The sequence below is a fragment of the Dermacentor albipictus genome, chromosome 4 (assembly GCF_038994185.2).
Source record: "Dermacentor albipictus isolate Rhodes 1998 colony chromosome 4, USDA_Dalb.pri_finalv2, whole genome shotgun sequence".
NCBI classification, from domain to species: Eukaryota; Metazoa; Arthropoda; class Arachnida; order Ixodida; family Ixodidae; genus Dermacentor; species Dermacentor albipictus.
Window position 1 is genome coordinate 53,758,929 of NC_091824.1, and position 19,029 is coordinate 53,777,957.

General features: G+C 47.3%; 1 protein-coding gene across 6 annotated transcripts in view; it reads right to left on the bottom strand.

Annotated features, from left to right (window-relative positions):
• The window catches only part of LOC135909165 (uncharacterized), a 465,689-nt gene that overhangs the window by 99,716 nt on the left and 346,944 nt on the right, over positions 1-19,029 (bottom strand). For 2 of the 6 annotated variants that reach the window (XR_011513887.1, XM_070536962.1), the window contains one exon: positions 1,610-2,029. The exons of 3 other annotated variants lie outside the window; for them this stretch is intronic. The gene's annotated coding sequence lies outside the window, so the exon portion shown is untranslated. Of the gene's footprint in view, positions 1-1,609; positions 2,030-19,029 lie in introns of those variants that run through there. One more of the 6 variants, XR_011513886.1, reaches the window with a different exon arrangement.

Here is a 19,029-nt window from a genome sequence, read left to right on the forward strand (position 1 = left end):
CCGCTTTCTGATTATGAGGCACACCGTAGTGGGGGACTCCGGAAATTTCGACCACTTGGGGATCTTTAACCTTCACCTAAATCTAAGTGTTTTCGCATTTCGCCCCCTTAGAAATGCGGCCGCCGTCGCCGGGATTCGATCCCGCGACCACGTGCTCAGCAGCCTAACACCATAGCCGCTGAGCAACCACGGCGGGTGAAAGAAATAAATGCAAGCCTAGACTGTCGCATATGAGACCAATCTAACAGCTGTTACTTTTCTTTACCAGTAAGATTTTACATAGACTGATGAAGTTGTTCACTCATCACAAATTTCTATGAGCTAGAAATGATGCGAAAGCAATTTTAAAATAATTTGCAGAAGCACGCGGTTCATAACTAATAATTAATGAGCATGTCAAGCTAGCTAAAATTAACAAACAACTAAAACTCTGGGGGAGCGTGTCAATTTATACAGCCTGAAAGCAGCTAAAGGTGGAAGAGAGGGAATCATAGTACTGTTCACAAAGAAACTGACATTATCGAAGAAAAGCAAGACGTATCAAATAGCAGTAGCGCAGGTGAGTGCAGAGATAGAATACAACGATAACTTACACAAAGGCGCTTCGGCACTCGGGAGTGAATAAAAGCGAGGAGGAAATCGCGGCACCCTTTTCACGTACTGAAGGACGAGAGAAACCTTCGCTGTTTTGTTGCCCATAGCAACTTCGAAGCTTTCGATGTGTGCTATGCGCAAGAGGAAGAATTGGAGCCGGTGCCGTGGAAGCATGTAGGACAACAGACAAAGGCTAAGATTTCCGCCCTGCGTGCCCGTCTGTCCAGAGCTCATTATTAGAAAGGTGGTTATTGTACACATTTGTTGGTATTATGAACGTTTTCAACAGCGGGATTATGCTTTTTTCATTAGATTTTTCTTGCATCAAATTTTTTTTTCGCAACATGGCTCTGCGAATTTCACCCCCGTTGTTCCCCTCATTGTGGATAGAGCTGTACGAAGAAAACACTTATCCCAGTCAAGCATCATATAGTTTGTGAGCGCTCCTACTATAAAAACACCCGCTGTACCTCTGGGTGCATGTTTCCGGGTAGCGTTCATGCGCTTGGGCACAGCATACATGCATAGAGGAGGAACGACACATACCTCTGACCTCCAATTAGCGTTTTTTAAACACTATCGCGAAGGTATCAATATAAATATTACATAATTCCTTGAGCGTTAACTTCGCCGTGCTTGCAGCCTCTCTTTGGTGCTTTTAATTTTAGAAGGCGTATCTTTACATGTTTATGTGCATCATCGCATCATAAACTTTACGACCTAAGGTACTGCATAGAAACAAGAAATAAAAAAGAAGTTCTCTGTTATAACTAAACCCCATGACATCTGCTATCAAGTGCTATAGATGTAGCTGGTCGCTTTTTGTGCAGTCCACGTGCAGAAGCGTATACACAGGACGCCCGGGCAATGGCAAACACTTGCTAGTAGTGTATTCACGTTCCTTGTGTCAAGACGTACGGTGTATCGGGAAAAATAAAAAAGGGATCTAGGAACTCATTTACAGCCATACCTTAAACGGGGGCAGGGGTGGGGGGGGGTGACAGATTAAGATCAAACGATTTTTTCTCCACACAGCGCAGACGCCAATGAGATATGCGCACTCACCTATCATCGCGGCTCATTCATTGCCGCCTGTACAAAAGTGACGGGCCCTGAAGCTCTGTCGATTCCTCTTAGTTGACACTGTCGCTTAGCTTACAATCTTAGGTTGTAATTTCCTATTACTGTCACGTGCGTCCACATTCCACATTTTTGCGAGCATGATGAATTGCTAAGCACTCATTATACATACACACACAAACGCACACACACAGACAGCAATATAGTTCGTTTCCCTACGCAAGTATGAGCCCATACCGTCTCTATTTTTCGCCGCCTTTATCAAGCCACCATAAACGTAGTCCACTTCCGAAGAAAAGCCGGTGTCGCCGTCCTTAATCGTACAATCCACCACAAACCTCCACGTTGTTCAATTCTGCAAGTAAAAAAGCCAGGGACGCCAGTTTTTCATCACGCAGCTTACCGCATACCGACGTTCTCTGGCGTACAATACTGCCAATCTGACTGACAAAATAATAGTGGACGTTCACGAACAAACAAGAACGCGTCCACGTGGCACACACCAGCACCAAGCACTGTACGACTGGGCCCCGCCGAGGGCTTGCGGATAACGGCGTTTTGCCAACCCGAGCCACGGCATGTGTGCCGGCAACGTCACGCTGTTACGTCGCCGGCGCAGGGTGACATACCCAGGGAGCAGTATATTGGTCAATCGCATACGCCCAGAGATCATGTGACACTAGCTTAACGACGAAAAAATTCAGTATTGACCATGGGATGTTGAGATTCAGAGTAGCATGACTATGTCAAGCAGTATATAAAAGCGAGGAAATATTTAAGAAATTTTCAAGTTGTTCCGATCCTAGTAAGTTCCGATGCGCCCAGTGCCTTAACTTACTGACAGAGTTATGATTCTCTCGGTGCATATGTTGAAAATGATGCAAGGTCTTTTTTTTTATTTACCTGAACGACATCCTTGCTTTATTACTCTTTGCGTCGCTAAATAATTACCTCTGTAGCACTTGTAAGATGTTTATACTTAATGTTTGTTCTTAATCGGCACAGTCATCCACTAAGTGGATGTTATCCTTTCTCCGCTTTTATTGTGCATGCTCTTGAGCGCAGTGTCTCAGTCTTAGGCTATAATCTGCGCAAGCAAGGGGTGCATTCCATATTGGTATGTGTCAAGTATTATCCGCTCTCCATTTTCCCGTGGAACCCCCTGGAACGTTAGCTATTGCTGTCAAGTGAATGAATTATTTATTAGAAGGGTAAATGAAAGCACCAGCGTTGGGAGTGGGGTATTTCTTCCGCCATTTAATTTTTTTACTACACTCCACAGCATCACCAACTGCCGTTGCAGAGCACTGAGACTTTGTCGTTTGTCCCGTCATTTTACCATGTTTTACTACACTCCACCATGTCATCAACACTCCTATAGCATTGACCTATTCTAAACACGAACGGGGCACGATCGAACACGTTGGCCTTTTCAGGCAACTCAGATGTATCGGTGACGACCGCAGCGCAGGCGACGTGAGCAATAATCCGAGAAACCGTCGCCATCCAGAGGAGAATCAGTCATCTGGGGGTGATCACACTATAGCGTGCCCATGAGTCGGTTATCAAGCTACGGTCGCAACCCACAACGGCGTCTATTTCCCGGCCTTAGACTGGTGCACGGCTACCAATCTTCAGTGGTTCAAAGCTCCCAATGCACGGCGGAGGGGGCACGCCACTCTCCAGCCCACGCTCCGTTCGAGTCGAGTGACGGTCGCGTTCTCTTCCACGACAACTGGCCGGCACAAAGCAGCGTCGTTTTCATCGCCGGGAAATAGTCGCACGTTCCACAAGTGAATCCAGCGCACACCAGTCACTCCTTAGATCCCAGGCACGCACGCACGCACGCACGCCCGCATGCACAGAGAGTGAAGAGAGGAACGAACGCGCACGCAAGTAAGCCGTGCCGGTTGTCTGCCGTCGCGGCCACCGAGTCGCCGATGTACCGCCTGTGGGCAAAGCGCGGAGCATGAAAGGCCGGCTCGAGGGCTGCAGCTGCCGCGACGTCAGCGCCCTGGCGGCAGGAGCGGCGGCCGGTGTTCGGAGGTTTGCGAGCGTTGAGCAGCGAAACCCTGGAGGGGAATACACTCGATGGAAGTGGAGCGAGCTGAGGCCCATGGCAACGTCTTCTTTGGATTAGTGATACAGGCGTTGTTGCTCTACTGTCGGGCTTATAGTTTTGTGCATGCCTACCCAAATACTTAAGAAAGTGAACGACAGCGGCTGCCGTAAATCCTGTGACGGAGCATTGCAACGCCTCACGCGGTGGTTTTGAGTTCCGCACCCATCTGCGTCAATTTCTTGTCTGTTTCTTCCGCTCATCCAATCTTATATTAATAATAGGAAGCGTATCAGAAGTTTAAACATCATTGTTCACAATTTGCACATTCCAATCAAATATACAAGAAGTTACACTTGCGCTTTCCTTAGCTTCACTGTCTGTTGGCCTTATTATTATTATTACAAGGGACGTTCCAAAAGTAAGTTTCACCATTTCTTTTTTTTTAAAGAGGAAATGGTACACCAGGACAAACAAATAATCGCCATAAAAATCCACACCCTTTGCTTGTTATACGAAGAAAGAAGCGCCAGTTGAGGAGGAATGACGCATACGCTGAGCGCCGAAGAAGAGAGAGTAGCAGCAGATCGGTGTGCCCGAGGTTATTCGAGCACGTGGTCGCCAATGGAAGCGTGTGATGTTGTCCGGTATGAATGTGCACCTGTTCCCTGCATTAAAAGCCACACTCTCGGGACGTCACTTCCAAAACGATGCTTAGGTGGAGCAGGCTGTGCCACAATTCCTTGCATCTCTAGGCAATCGCAGGACAACGAGTTTTACAAGAGTGGTTTCTTCAAACTGATTGCGTGCTACGACAAATGCCTCAATGTAGTTGGTGACCTTCTGGAAAAATAGTGCAAGGTGCACAGTTCATAATTCTATGGTGTAAGTATATTTTGGCAGCAAAGCTTCCTCATGAAAATAAGTGACAAAAGTTACTTTCGGAACGTCCCTCGTATTTTGGGATACTGCAGGGCTTTTTTCCAGGCCCACGAAGCCGCGGGTAAAGGAATCAGTGCGGGAACGGCAACTCAAAACTAAATTTCAGAAAATTTCAAACAAATGTGAACGCGAAACACTAACAAATACTATACAGAAAGAATATACAGAATACACAAGATTAGAAATCTGTCACATGTTCTATACATTTCACAAACGATTCCATTCTGGAGCAATTCACACTCGGGTCAGATAGCTTGTTCTAATAAAGATGGCATGTGGAACCGAGTACTTAGGGGAGTTCAGACGACCATATTATTTATTTATTTTACAATACTGCAGGCCTCATAAGCCCAAGCAGGAGTAAACTGTCAGAACAAAGATTAATACAAATGCGGGCGCACAAAAACGAGTTCACAAGTAGTTCACAGCTGTAAAAAAGTTTCAACAAACAAAGAAGACTAAAGCAACAAGGGTTCCAGTGCATTTTGAAAATCAGTCACCCCAAAAATGGATTTAGGAAGAGGGTTCCAGTCGGAAATTATCTGTGAAAATAATCTATATTAAAACACATTGCCTTTAGCAAATAGCAGTTTTAGTGCATGATCATGAGTGTATTGAGTCTTTCGGCTATTTAGGTGTTGAACATATGATGATACAGGCATGTGTAATTTAATTTCCTATATTTTATGCAAAAACCCTATACGAGCATATTTCCGGCACATTTGCAATGTGAAAATGCCATTGTGTTGCATAATCTTAGTAGGGGAGTAATGCCCATATGGGGCAGAAACCTGGAGGCTTACGAAAAGGGTTCTACTTAAATTGAGGACTACGCAACGAGATGTGGAAAGAAGAATGATGGGTGCAACGTTAAGGGATAACAAAAGAGCAGATTGGGTGAAGGAACAAAAGCGAGTTATTGACATCTTAGTGGAAATCAAGAAAAAGAAATGGCATGGGCAGGACCTGTAATGAGGAGGGAAAATATCCGGCGGTCATTAAGGTTTCTGGACTGGATTCCAAGGGAAGGGAAGCGTAGCAGGGGACGGCAGAAAGTTAGGTGGGCAGATGAGATTAAGAAATTTGCAGGGACGACATCGTCACAATTAGTACATGACTGGGGTAGTTGGAGAAGTATGGGAGAGGCCTTTGCCCTGCAGTGGGCGTAACCAGGCTGCTGCTGCTGCTGCTGCTAATGATGATGATACTGATGATGATGATGATGTTCGTTTACTCTCCGTAACACAGGCTCTAGTGTCCGATGGGTAGCAAATTAGTAAGTGGAATGTTTTTTGAATGCTAATGTGGGGCAATGTTGTCTAGCCTGATAACTGTTGCATATGAATATGTTTCGCACTGATTGCTATGCATTACGACTGTGTGCTGGCCATAGTACTTTTCATAATTGAAATAAGTTTTGTTTGGTCACTTATGTTGTTTCAGTTTTATTCAAGACCAATAAAAGTGAAGTTGATTTTGAAAGCTCTTTGGCAGTGTCGTTTATTTCCATCTTGTTCACTAAACTTCCTAGGGAAGCTCCTGGACCAATCGCCATCAATAACAGCTTAATTAGGTTCACATTAAGACATACGCCACTCCTAATAGCTAAAAAACACGCTGGCGTTCCAGCTGAGGCGAATCGCAAGCTCGCCTCAGGCTGAAAAGAAAAATAACTGCTGTCGTAATGGCTGTCATGCCGAACGCTGATGAAATTCGAACAATCACGCCAAGCAGCGTAAGACGTTTGCATCACTGCCGTTTCCGGTTGTGACGTCACTTTTTTCTTTTTTGCTTGCTGTTCTCTCCACGATACGTAGATGGTGACGATTACACTGAACCCCATTTTCTTCACATGTGGGCTTCTATGGAAGCTTCGCTACCAGTTTACATATACATTGCCGCCTGGGTGATGATATTGTCGAAGTGGCATGAAACCATATCATTCGTTGCGGACTCCCAAATTCATCGAAATGAATTGTTTTCTATTCAAACTTCTTGTCGATTGCCCGATAATCTGCAAAATTGCGCCATGTAGGAGAAATCGATCGGCCACTGTACTTACTTGCATGGAAGGTCGAATTTCAATACCACGAAATTTTGATAGCGAAGCCAGTTGCCAATTTTACTTACTTCGTTATATCGAGGTTTAAATGTACACTCTAAAAACTAGGAAGGGTATCGCAGGAGTGAAGCGGCCGGTTCACTCTTCAAAGCGTCGTTTTACACTCGCAAAATGTCGAGGAGAGTGAAATGCATTGTTCACTCTCTCACCAAGGAGAGAGTGAAATGTACTTTTCACTCTCCCCCTTCAGAGAGAGAGAGTAGTTCTACTCTTGCGGCAATAGAGAACAAAACGTAGCGTGATCTTCTGCTTCAACTGTACGTGGCTGGCCCCGAACATCGCAATGTATCATTCATGCACTCTGAGCAAAGAACACATCGTTTTGCTTCTAAGAGAACAGGCCGCCGCAGTTCAAAGGAACGCGTAGCGAGCGCTCTACTTTTTCACTCGGAGTTCTCCACCGCGCGCGCGCGCGCTCAAGATCGCGGAACAACACAGCACCGGAGAAAGGTGATCTTTTATTGTGTCTGTAGCTCTCAATTTACTCATCACGGCTTTTTTTTGAATGCCTCAACCGTTGAGCTTCCTGCTTCTGCTCCTCCAAGTACATTTGTCGCCGGTTCCATGTGCCTAAAACTGGTATCTGCAGCTCCTTTGTAATTTGAACTTTAAGGATGTCGCTTTCCTTCTATTACCTCCACAGACAATTCTCTGTGACATGCGAAGAATGTCACAGAAGGGAAAAAAAAACACTTGGCAATGTCTGCTATGTCTAGCCAAGTGTACAAATTCAAGGACTTTCCAGTACTTCTAAAAATTCCAGGCTTTTCAATGCCTTGAAAATGGCATTTTAGAAATAAAGGGTTTTCAAGGATCGCTACAAACCCTGGTTTCTAGCACCTAAATAATTTTACAAGCTTATTTTGGCATGGAGTTCGGAAATTCATGCTTTTTAGCTAACGCTGCATCATCTCTGTACATTGAAACCACGAGAGCGCAACCATTTTGGAGTAAAGAAAAATACTGAAAGCTTTTAATACCACTCTTTTTCTATGGAGCTTCGTATTGCCTAGTTAGGTTTACGAATGTGCCTGGTTTTGGTGGGCGTTTCTTCGACATTTTCTGTGAGAAGTAGATGACTAACCCCCGTATTCAGAAATGTATATTAATACAAAGCCCATGCTTGACTTTATATAAACGACGCCTGGTGCGAACGTCCCCCAGACGCTCACTGCCTTTCTTTTGGTGCGTTCACGACTTGCGTCATTTAGATCAAGTCAAGCATGGGCTTCAAGTTATGATGCATTTCTGAATATGGGGGTAAGCGTGTGCTATTTCGGGCAACGCATTGTGCCATTGACACTGAGAGGAAACGGGGAAAACAAAGTTAACGCCCTATACTCCTAAACTTTCGCGTACCTGTGGTGTGCGTGTATCGTGGAAGAAGAAACAGCGCTAACACCAGGACGAAAAAAAGCATCGACCACACCAGCGCTTCGTGGTGTTGTCCATGTTTTTGCGTCGTCCTTGTGTTGCGCTGTTTCTTCTAAAATGCTCAACCAACTAGCCGGCAAGTCTACCCTGTGCATATATATTGAACACACGTATGAATGTAGATGGTCTTCGAAGCTTTTAGAACGAGCACTGCCACAGGATACGAGCAGTGCACGCGTAACAAGTGGACACATTACTCATTTAAACATGCGTGCCAATGCATGTGACGCGGCTATCGGCATAAGCAGTCTCCAAATGCTGGAATGCGTGCTCTTCAAAACGCTAACGATCCGCTGCTAATGCAGGACAACAGCTCACAGCGGACTGAACCAAACTCTAAACTAATGCACCTGAAAAGAACGCCTACACGGCAGCGTGATGCACGTCGAAATGCCTGGTACTGGCGTCGCAGTTGACCACATACGAATGGAACTGGCGGAAAAAATAAACAGAAATGCTCACCAGTATACGCGCGACTTAAATTCACATACGTGGATGGTTGGCACGATACTTTGTATCCGCGTAATTTCGGAGAACATATAATGCATGGACTGGAAAAGCACTCGATCGTGAGCTGAACGGCACATTTGTTATTTTCCTGGGGTGACGACAAGCCGTGAATAGTTCTCACGTCATCGTCTACGTTGTATTCCTCCGTTAGTGGTAGCAAGGAATGGAAATGATGCAAACGCAAACGTATTCCAGTACACAACAGCACAGCACACTGCAGAGAAACTCCAACCACCGCAGCCGATTCCTCAAATACATTTGTTATGTATATAAGCTCTAAAACAACACGACTGAGCGTGGTGGCTTTGTGGTATAATGGTTAGGATGTGTGCTTTGAATTGTATAGATGCGAGTGTACGTGGGTTCGAATCCACGTGATGTATAGAGCAATGTGGTTCTCCATAAGTGTGTGATTCCGTCGACTATTGTGTTCTAATTAGATTATGTGTCTCTTGATTGTGAAATATGCGAAAATATTTGCGGATTAAATGTGAATTAGCTTTTTTTTCTCCGCAGTGGCGTTCGGGACACATACGCATAGGCCGATTACGAGCCGACACGACTCATGGTAGGCAGCAAATAGCCAGGAAAAATGACTTTAAAATCCTGCATAACATTGCTCACGCCTATTCTAAAGGCCGCTTGGAATTGGGCCACTGAGTCTGAGGAGCCGCCTAGAGAACGGTGTATCAGCGACCCTAATTTGATCTGATTTCCTGCCTGCATGCGTGGCCAGGACTTCGCTAAGAGGGTATTGGGAAGAGTAGTTGCACTCTGTTTGGGGGAGTAGAAGTACTCGGTCTGGTGGAGAGCCATTACCCCTACGGTGAGAGTATTACCACTCTGCGGAAGAGTACTAGCACTCCCTGTTGGAAGAGTATTATCACTCTGCAGAAGAGTACTAGCAATCCCTTGCGGCGGAGTAACAAAACTCTGTCAACAGGAGTTGACCTACTCTCTCTCAAAGAGGGTCGATCTACTCTCGAAAAGAGAGTGAAATATGGGACAAGCCGCTACTCCCTCAAAGGGAGTGCCCGGCACTCTCTTAGTTTTTAGAGTGTACTAAGCTTGATAAAGTATTATGTGGCGACACAAACTTCCTAATATTAAGAATACTACACTGTAATTAGTTGGGAATACAAAGAAAATTTGCCGAAATTTTCTATACCCCAAAAAATTTTCCGTGAATGCTCTATGACAGAAATATGTTAAAAGAACAAAGAGATCTCCTGTTGTTCTTATTCTATAGCCCATAAATCCAATTAAAAGTAAAATATAACAGTTCTAAATTGCTGTAAGTGCACAATAAACTATACCATAAAATTTTTATATATTCCTTTTTGTTCATACACGGCGTTTTCTGCATACATCATTCACAATGAGCGTTCGGCGGTACTGGTTTGATGCCGCTCGTCATATAAGATGGTCGCCCTTCGAGTCAACGCATGGCTCAAATGTCGGGTCTCTTCTTTCGACAATCTTAAGACGTGACCTTTTTTCTTTTTTCAAGAACATTACAAAGAGAATATAGCATATTATTTTACCCGATACGTTCCGCGTCTCATGACATAAAAGGAGACTGCAACACCGGCAATAAGAATTCAATTGGACACTCAGAAATTTTAGCAACTACGTGATGTGACATCTCAAGGCACATTGCGCTTTGTGAAGTCACGTGACCAAAATATTAGAGTTTTATTTTACAGTGAGCTGTATATGTCTTCCCTCCCATATATTTTTCAATGTCCCAGCATCACTACTACCACGTTCGCTAAGGGGTGGCGTAGCAAAACAGTAAGGCATGTGCTGACACATGGCGTAGCAAGAGGAAAGCTAGGAAACGGGCAGCGAGTATCAGCGAAGATCTTGCCCGGAAGCTGCCCGTTGTTAGATGCGCTCCATTAATTATCATCGGTTAAGTTCTCCGCAGACAGCCACTGGCCATCGCATTTCAATTATGCTGTGCAAGTGCATGCTGGCAATGCTACCGGACCAGTGGCGTAGCAACAGGGAGGGCCGGGGGGCCGTGGGCCCCGGGTGCAAGGGGCCAGTGAGGGAGGGGGGGTGTCATATACGTCTGAAGACCCCTCTTTCCGCCGGCTACACCCGGGGAGGGGGGTGACAGAAGACCTATGGGCCCCGGGTGCCAGACGACCTAGCTACGCCACTGTACCGGACCCGCCAGACATGTTGACTATCCCACTCTGCTGTGCCGCGCGCGCTTTCATCTCCCCCGGCATGACGTTTCCCGAAATATCAACTGGAAGCCGGCACGGTTCGAAGTAGTGACCCCGCATCACTCGAAGGTCGCTCAAGGACAATCCGTCCTCTCCAGCCGAGCGCCTTCTACGCGAGGAGGCACTCTCGGACGGAGACAGTCATCGGAGAAGAGAGCCCACGGAGTGTCCCCATTGGCCCAACATGACGCCACTTGCGCGGGCCCTACGATTGGATGGAAACGACGGCACTTGTACGGGCTCGCCGATTAGATGAAAATGACGACTCCCTGCACGGGCTCGACAAATAGCTGAAGATGACGTCACCCTACGTACTGAAAGGGTTATAAGCCAGATGAACGAGAGAAAGAAAGAGACGTTCTTCTTGCCGTGGGCCACAGCGTCCGATTTGCTGCCGACCGTAACAATCACTTCTTACTGTTATTTTATGCTTTTTTTCTATTATTGAACACAATGTAAATAAACTATCATTTCTCTAAGTCCTCATCAACTTCGGCCTACTCCCGCACTCAACCGCAAGGTGCAAATAACTGGTGGCCGCAATAAGGATGAACATTCGACCAAAGTAGTCCGCAGAAACTGGAACTGAGGAGAAGAATGCGTCTTCGACCGTGGAAGTCCATAAAAACTGGTAATAGCGAAGGCGAAAGATCCTTCGACCTAGGGAGTCCTAAGCGATTGGCAACTGCGGACACGTGAACCCGATGGCCTGGTGTTACATCAATCAGCGAGCGCGTGCTTTTACCTTTTGATTCGCCTGATTTCAAATGTGTTTTTATTTTGTTCGTTCTGGGAATCTGCCATCAGTGCCATAATTTCGGTCTGCACAAATTATTTAGGGAAACAATTCTAACCTCAAGTTGGGGCAGCTACCATGAAGCTTAGAAGGTTGACGAGGTCAGACTTGCTGATGCTGTGCGAAAATTTGAGAGACGGACGAAACAATGACAGGGCCAGCTACCCAAAAGGCAATTAAACATAGTGCCAGTGGTGACAAAATCATTGACATCACTCGGGAACTGGTACTCATGGTGGTTCTATCAGGATGTGCAGAGCGTGGACGGACGATGCCGCCGCATTGTTTCTGGGCGGGAGTTTCCGTTCTTGTCAACAATGCATCGAGCAAATAAAGTTATCCCTATAGTCCCAGACTGCTCTGCTCGAAATCTCTGTTGCCGGAACGGGTCCTTCGATTCGTTACGGTTCGGGTTCATTTCAAAATGGCAGAAAAAATACGGCTTCGGTTCCGGGCTTCGGTTCCGGGCTTCGGTTCCGTTCTGCTTCGACATACTGAGATAGATAGATAGATAGATAGATAGATAGATAGATAGATAGATAGATAGATAGATAGATAGATAGATAGATAGATAGATAGATAGATAGATAGATAGATAGATAGATAGATAGATAGATAGATAGATAGATAGATAGATAGATAGATAGATAGATAGATAGATAGATAGATAGATAGATAGATAGATAGATAGATAGATAGATAGATAGATAGATAGATAGATAGATAGATAGATCACCAAAAGTGGGTAAAGTACCTCAAAAATGCTATTCGCATCAATACAGAAATTGCATTTATTCACTTATTCACGCTTCCGAGAGCTTACATGTTTATCTTATGTTACAGCTAGTGGGGCTCCGGTGGTCTAATCTCGCAACTGTACCCGCTCCCTGTTCGTGGTGTACCCGCAGTGGTCAGAAGTGGTGGGCGCGAATCGGCATTGCTTTGTCTTGCTTCCAGAGTCTCTCTACGCCAGCGGGTAGACGTCTTTCTTCGTGACCTGGTTTAATTTGCTGTAATCGACGCAGATTCGCAAAGTGCTGTCTTTCTTTTGGACTAATACCACGGGTGACGCCCAGGGATGTTTCGAAGTCTGTATCACACCATCCTCGAGCATCTTCTTCACGTATTTTTGAATCTCTTCACGTTCCTTTAGAGCTACACGGTAGTGATATTGTCGAATCGGCCGCGTAGTGTCATCTGTGATGATACGGTGCTTGGTCAGTGGTGTTTGACCTTTGACGTAGTCGAAAAGCAATCTTCTAAGTGGTATATCAGCTCCAATAGGCACTGCCCCTCCGAAAGCGACAGGGTGGAGCTGACGACGACAGACAAAGGTGGCGAGATGGGCATGGTCGTTTCTTGTAGAGTGAAACAATCGTTTATTTGGGTGATGGCGTCGCAGTACGCAATTGCGGTACCCTTCTGGGTGTGACGGCGTTCGTTGCTTAAGTTCGTGAGAAGGACTTCCGCATGCCCATGAGTCATGTCGAGTACGCCTCTAGCAATGGAAAGCGCTTGCGTGAGCAACCGCGCAAGAATTTCCTTCCTGATCACATCCCCTTGGTAGAGCTTCTTACATGATGCAGAGACAAGGCGGCAGGATCGCGGCTGAATGGTCACATCGTCGGCGATTCACAGACGCTCATGTTTCCGGTCATTCATCTTGTCGCCATATGGGCTGACAGAAAACGTCACCATACGTTTCGGAATATTTATGACTGCGCCGTGATTTGACAGAAAATCTATGCTCAAGAAGAGCTCTTTGCAGCAGTTGGGGAGAATGACGAATGTCAATTCGGGCGGTGCATGTTCCTGTTCGTATCATTAGCTGACCCCCAGTACTTCGTATGTGGGGCCCTGTCCACGGCGTCTTCACTTTCCTAATGCAGTCGGCCAGCTCTTGCCGCATAATCGAGAAATCTGCGCCAGTGTCAGCAAGTGCGGTGACGTGATGTCCGTCCACCAGAATGCTAAGATCGGCACGGGCAAATTCGTCGGCGTGAGTATTCGTCATCATGTCGCCTTCGTCGGCGTTAGCAATCGTCTTTATATCGTCTTCATGGGGAGCGTGGGGGGTATTTTTGGCGTCTCAACACAAGGCAACCTTGCCCCCGAAAGTCGCTGCCGGTAGTTTTCCCAGCGCGCACTACGGAGGCGACCACCCCTGCCGACGTCAGTGGTGAAACTCTGGCGGTTTGGGGAAGCGGAGCGCACTGGTGAAGGGGATGCCAGCGACGACGTGGTGAAGCTGCTTGGCGCGGTGACAGCTTATCACTGTTAGGGGCGCAGCGGTCGTCAAAGTGCAGAGAAGCGGCAGGCGAAAAGTAACTGGCTCCAGCATCTGCATGGGGGAAGTAACGGGCAATGTGGCCTGGTTCGCCGCAATAGAAACAGAGGGCTCGACGGTCAGCCGCGCGCCGCAAGTCAGTACGGCGAACTGGCGGTCGTCTCACCGACTCCCGTTGCCACTACGGCACGGGAGTCACCGGCGGTGAAGGGGCAGGACGTCGGACCATGTCGGCATAGGTCGGTGGACGTTTTGCTGGACATGGGGCTGATGAGAACGCTAGCTGCAACTCCTGGCGCACGACTTCGGCAACAGAAACGACCGGCGACTATGCAAGAGGAATTCCGAGGGCTCGCAGCTCTTCACGCAGGATGTCGCGAATCATGTCCCGCAAAGAAGTGCGGTCAACAATCTGAGCTGCGTAGCTGATAGGCGTGTTGTTGGGCTGGCGGTCGAAGTGGCTGCAACGTTGCTGAAGCGCCCGCTCCATTACTGTCGCTTCCTTGATGAATTCGCCGACCGTTGTTGGCGGGTTTCGGACAAGAGCGGCAAACAGTGATTCCTTAATTCCCCGCAACAGATGATGCGCTTTCTTTGCCTCGGTCATGTCGGGGTCAGCTCGGCGAAAAAGACGGGCCATATCTTCCGTATACATGGCGACGGTTTTGTTGGGTTTCTGTAACCGAGCCTCAATAAGTTGTTGCGCGTAATCTCGCCGGTCCAAGCTCGAGCATGTGTCGAGGGGCTGACGACCAATAGTGCCCCACGTTTGGAAGCTTGCTTCCCGGTTGGCGTACCATGTACGAGCGCTGTATTGTAGCGCGAAATAAGCATGCGTGAGTTTTTGCTGTTCTATCCAGCGATTTATCACAACGACGCTTTCCTACTGGTCAAGCCAGTCCTCGACATCTTCAAAGGCATCGCCGTGGAATATTTCGGGATGAGAGAGTGTTCCAAAGTCTCCTGAAAAGTGCTAGCCGCCGTCTGTGAAAGAGGGAGAAGCGCCGATGATGTAGACATGCTGATGGGAGTCGCAACAAGAGGGAAGTCCGGGCTCAGGCCGAGCAGGCGCCGACTGAAACGGTGCACTAGAGTCGTTACGAGAGGTGCAGCTTCGGAATTGGGTGTACGGCTCCGAATAATAGGGGTTGCCCGCATGGGGTTGAACCCTCCAGCACCTCCACCAGTGTCGCAACGTCAAAACAGGGGTTGTAGAGCAGGAGGCACAGCATCACGTCGCCGTTCTAATTATGAACACAATCGCAACTTCTCCTTCACTGCGCTTTTACAAATACGCTCTTGCACACTCGCGTGCTCCTCTTCTTCAACGGAGTACAGGCGAAGCAACATACTGGCTTATGAAACCACCTGATATTAGGGCACATGGCGTTTTGTGCTTCGTCTGCCGCGATTCGAGGATGTTACTTCGTTAATGGAGCGAAAATATTTAGCGGGGCCGCTGACTGCGGCGTTTCACTTTGAAGATACTTTGCAAGAACGCAGGACTGCGTGGCTTGGTGTTCTATTTGTGCATTTTTGGGCATATTTCAGCTTAGTTATTATAGTTGGGTAGGTTATTAGCGAATAATTTTGTTATGTCCGCTAGATGATTTACTTAATTAATTGGGTAGCTTTGTTAGCTTGACTAGATAATTAGTTTTATTAGTTATTTTAATTATATAGGTAGCTTAGTTGGCGTATTACTTGTTTTATATTACGTAATTAGTTTATTGGTTGAGTTGCTTTTGTTACTGTAGTTTGTTAGGATATTATTATTGAGATTAATTACTTTATGTTGTTGAGTTAGGTTAGTTAGTAGTTAGCTTGATAACTGTTTTAGTAATTGTCTATTTGGTTAATTAATCAGTTGCTCAGCTTTGTTACGGGGACAGTCGCAGGCCTAGGAGTTCGTGAATGCCACGACTGTCCCCGTTACAATGTTCCAACAAAAGTGCTCGTGACTGCGTTCGGAAAACTGGACAATCGCGCCTTTACAGAGGAAAAAGTTCTAAGACACTGATCCAGACGGGTATCGGCGCTTAAGGCGTTAAGGGCATTGCTGAAGTTTTTAAGAGCTTGTAAATTGTGCGACCGCCTTTCACTGTTGTAGCGCATAGCATGGCATTACTGTGTGAATGTTTCTCGTTTTTTCCCCTCTTCTTTCTCCTTTTATTCCCTTTACCCCTTTTCCCAGCACAGGGTAGCCAGCCGGTACTTACACTGGATAACCTCCCTTGCTCTCCCTTTTGTGTCTCTCTCTCTCTCTGGTCAGCTCTGTCAGTTTGAAATGCAGGTGTTTACGCGAAATTACATAAAAGTGCGACGTGCACTTCCTCTGTCGTCGGTCTCTAACTATAGAGTAGTCAAAGTGTACTATTTCAATAATGAATTATGCCGCTGTTGCGAATGCAGTCGAACATGAAAATGAAACAGGGCCTAGTAGTTGTTTCGTAATTGTTCGCGTTTAAGTTTCTGAACACTGTGCAGAAGCAGGGCGGCGATTTGAACATTGTGTCGACAATATTCACATGCCGATAGAAGCAAGCAACCCTTGCGCAATAGCGAGCGTATGCGCAGAACGCCCATGGCGTCCATTCGGCGGCTGCGCCAGTCCACCATCCATCTACTGGTGCCAACGCCGCGGTGCGTCCACTGCGGTTGCTATATGCAGGCCTCCCATAGCGTTGCGCGGGTTTCGGGAATCCAGAAGGACCGTGTATTACTAGGTAGCCAAGACATACATGTACAGGCTCTCTAAGTATGACGTTTTTAAGCGAAGCTTTCTTTGCCTCTTTCTTCGACTTTCCCACTTCTGCTGTTGTTGCTGTCTCGCACGCCGCGAACGCCGACCACGTCGCGACGTGGTCGAAGTGTGGCGATGATATGAGAGCATAAAATGCAGGTGCTATTGGTTTTATGCGTTGCATATTGCAATCACTCAGTTCAGCCCTTGGGCGCGGCCGGGCAGCCACCATTGACCTTGAGCGCAACCACGTGACGTGACGTCACGACAGCCGGAGGAAAAGCTGGGCCCCAACTCGCGCGGTCGCGCGTGGCCGCAGCCACCACCTGACTCCCGCTCCTCCCGCGAGGGGCGCTGCGCCGGCGCGTGACGTCACGGAGGAAAAGCTGGGCCCCAACTCGCGCGGCCGCGCGAGGCCACAGCCACCACCTGACTCCCGGTCCTCCGGCTAGGGGCGCTGCGCCGGCGCGTGACGTGGTGGCGCAACCCCCACGTCACCCACCAAGAGCTTGGTGGCGCAACCCACAGCCGCGTTCCAAAGGGGACGCTCATAACATCCATCCATCCATACGTCACGGAGGAAAAGCTGCACCCCAACTGGGGCGGTCGCACGCGGCCGCATATTGCGCGGACGCGCAATATGCAACGCATTCTTGGCTTAACCAAGCTAAGCCTGGCCATTATTTTTTTATGACATTTGTTTGTGAGCGGTCATTCTCAAGATTCCGAAGAATAAGTTTGTAAATAATTTAAGACAGGGTATGCGCCACGTGGAGGGCCTGCAAGGTTTCGGTTCAGAATGATTATTCGCCAAGCGACGCCCGCGGCGTCGACACCGGATTTTTTGCGGCACGGCGCGACAGGATCGAGGGTGGCACAAAGTAAAGACGACCAGGGAAGTTAGTGTCAAGATTTATGCCGCGTCGCATCTGCACACTGCCCTCTCGACGCCTCAGTAGGCACGACCCCTCAAAAATGCTGTGCAGGAGCTGCCGAGCTTGTGTATGTGCTCACCCGCAGCAGCAACGACCGTAGAGGGAGGAGGTGGGGAGAATGTTAGCGAGGGAGTAAAGAAAGGGGGGCGGGCTGTTTCGTGAAGTACAACGCTAGAACCCCGCAGAAGCGTGCTCTTAGAGCCGTCGAGACGCATGCTTGCACAAAGCGTCGAGCGGAACAAGAACAACAAACACAAGCGGAGCACGCAATGTAGCATTTCACATGCCGTCACTACTGTCGTATGCGTTAATGTATCACCGCCAAATAACGTCAAGGAACGCAAGCAGCAAAGCTTCGCTTACATCGATTCCCACAGTGCGCAGGATCTGCATACTTTTGTTCATCACCATCATCATCATCATCATCATCATCATCATCATCAGCTTGGTTACGCCCACTGCAGGGCAAAGGCCTCTCCCATACTACTCCAACAACCCCGGTAATGTACTAATTGTGGCCATGTCGTCCCTGCAAACTTCTTAATCTCATCCGTCCACGTAACTTTCTGCCGCCCCCTGCTACGCTTCCCTTGGAATCCAGTCCGTAACCCTCAATGTGCATGGGTTATCTTCTCTCCTCATTACATGTCCTGCCCATGCCTATTTCTTCTTCTTGATTTCAACTAAGATGTCATTAACTCGCGTTTGTTCCCTCACCCAATCTGCTCTTTTCTTATCCTTTAACGTTACACCCATCATTATTCTTTCCATAGCTCGTTGCGTCGCCCTCAATTTAAGTAGAACCCTTTTCGTAAGCCTCCAAGTTTCTGCCCCGTAGGTGAGTACTGGTAAGACACAGCTATTATACATTTTTCTTCTGAGGGATAATGGCAACCTGCTGTTCATGATCTGAGAATGCCTGCCAAACGCACCCCAGCCCATTTTTATTTTTCTTGTTATTTCCGTCTCATGATCCGGATCCGCCGTCACTACCTGCCCTAAGTTGATGTATTCCCTTACCACTTGTGCCTCGCTACCTATTGTAAAGCGCTGTTCTCTTCCTAGACTGTTAAACATTACTTTAGTTTTCTGCAGATTAATTTTTACAACCACTCTTCTGCTTTGCCTCTCCAGGTCAGTGAGCATGGATTGCAATTTGTCCCCTGAGTTACTAAGCAAGGCAATATCATCAGCGAATCGCAAGTTACAAGGGCATTCTCCATTAACTCTTATCCCCAATTCTTCCCAATTCAGGTCTCTGAATACCTCCTGTAAACACGCTGCGAATAG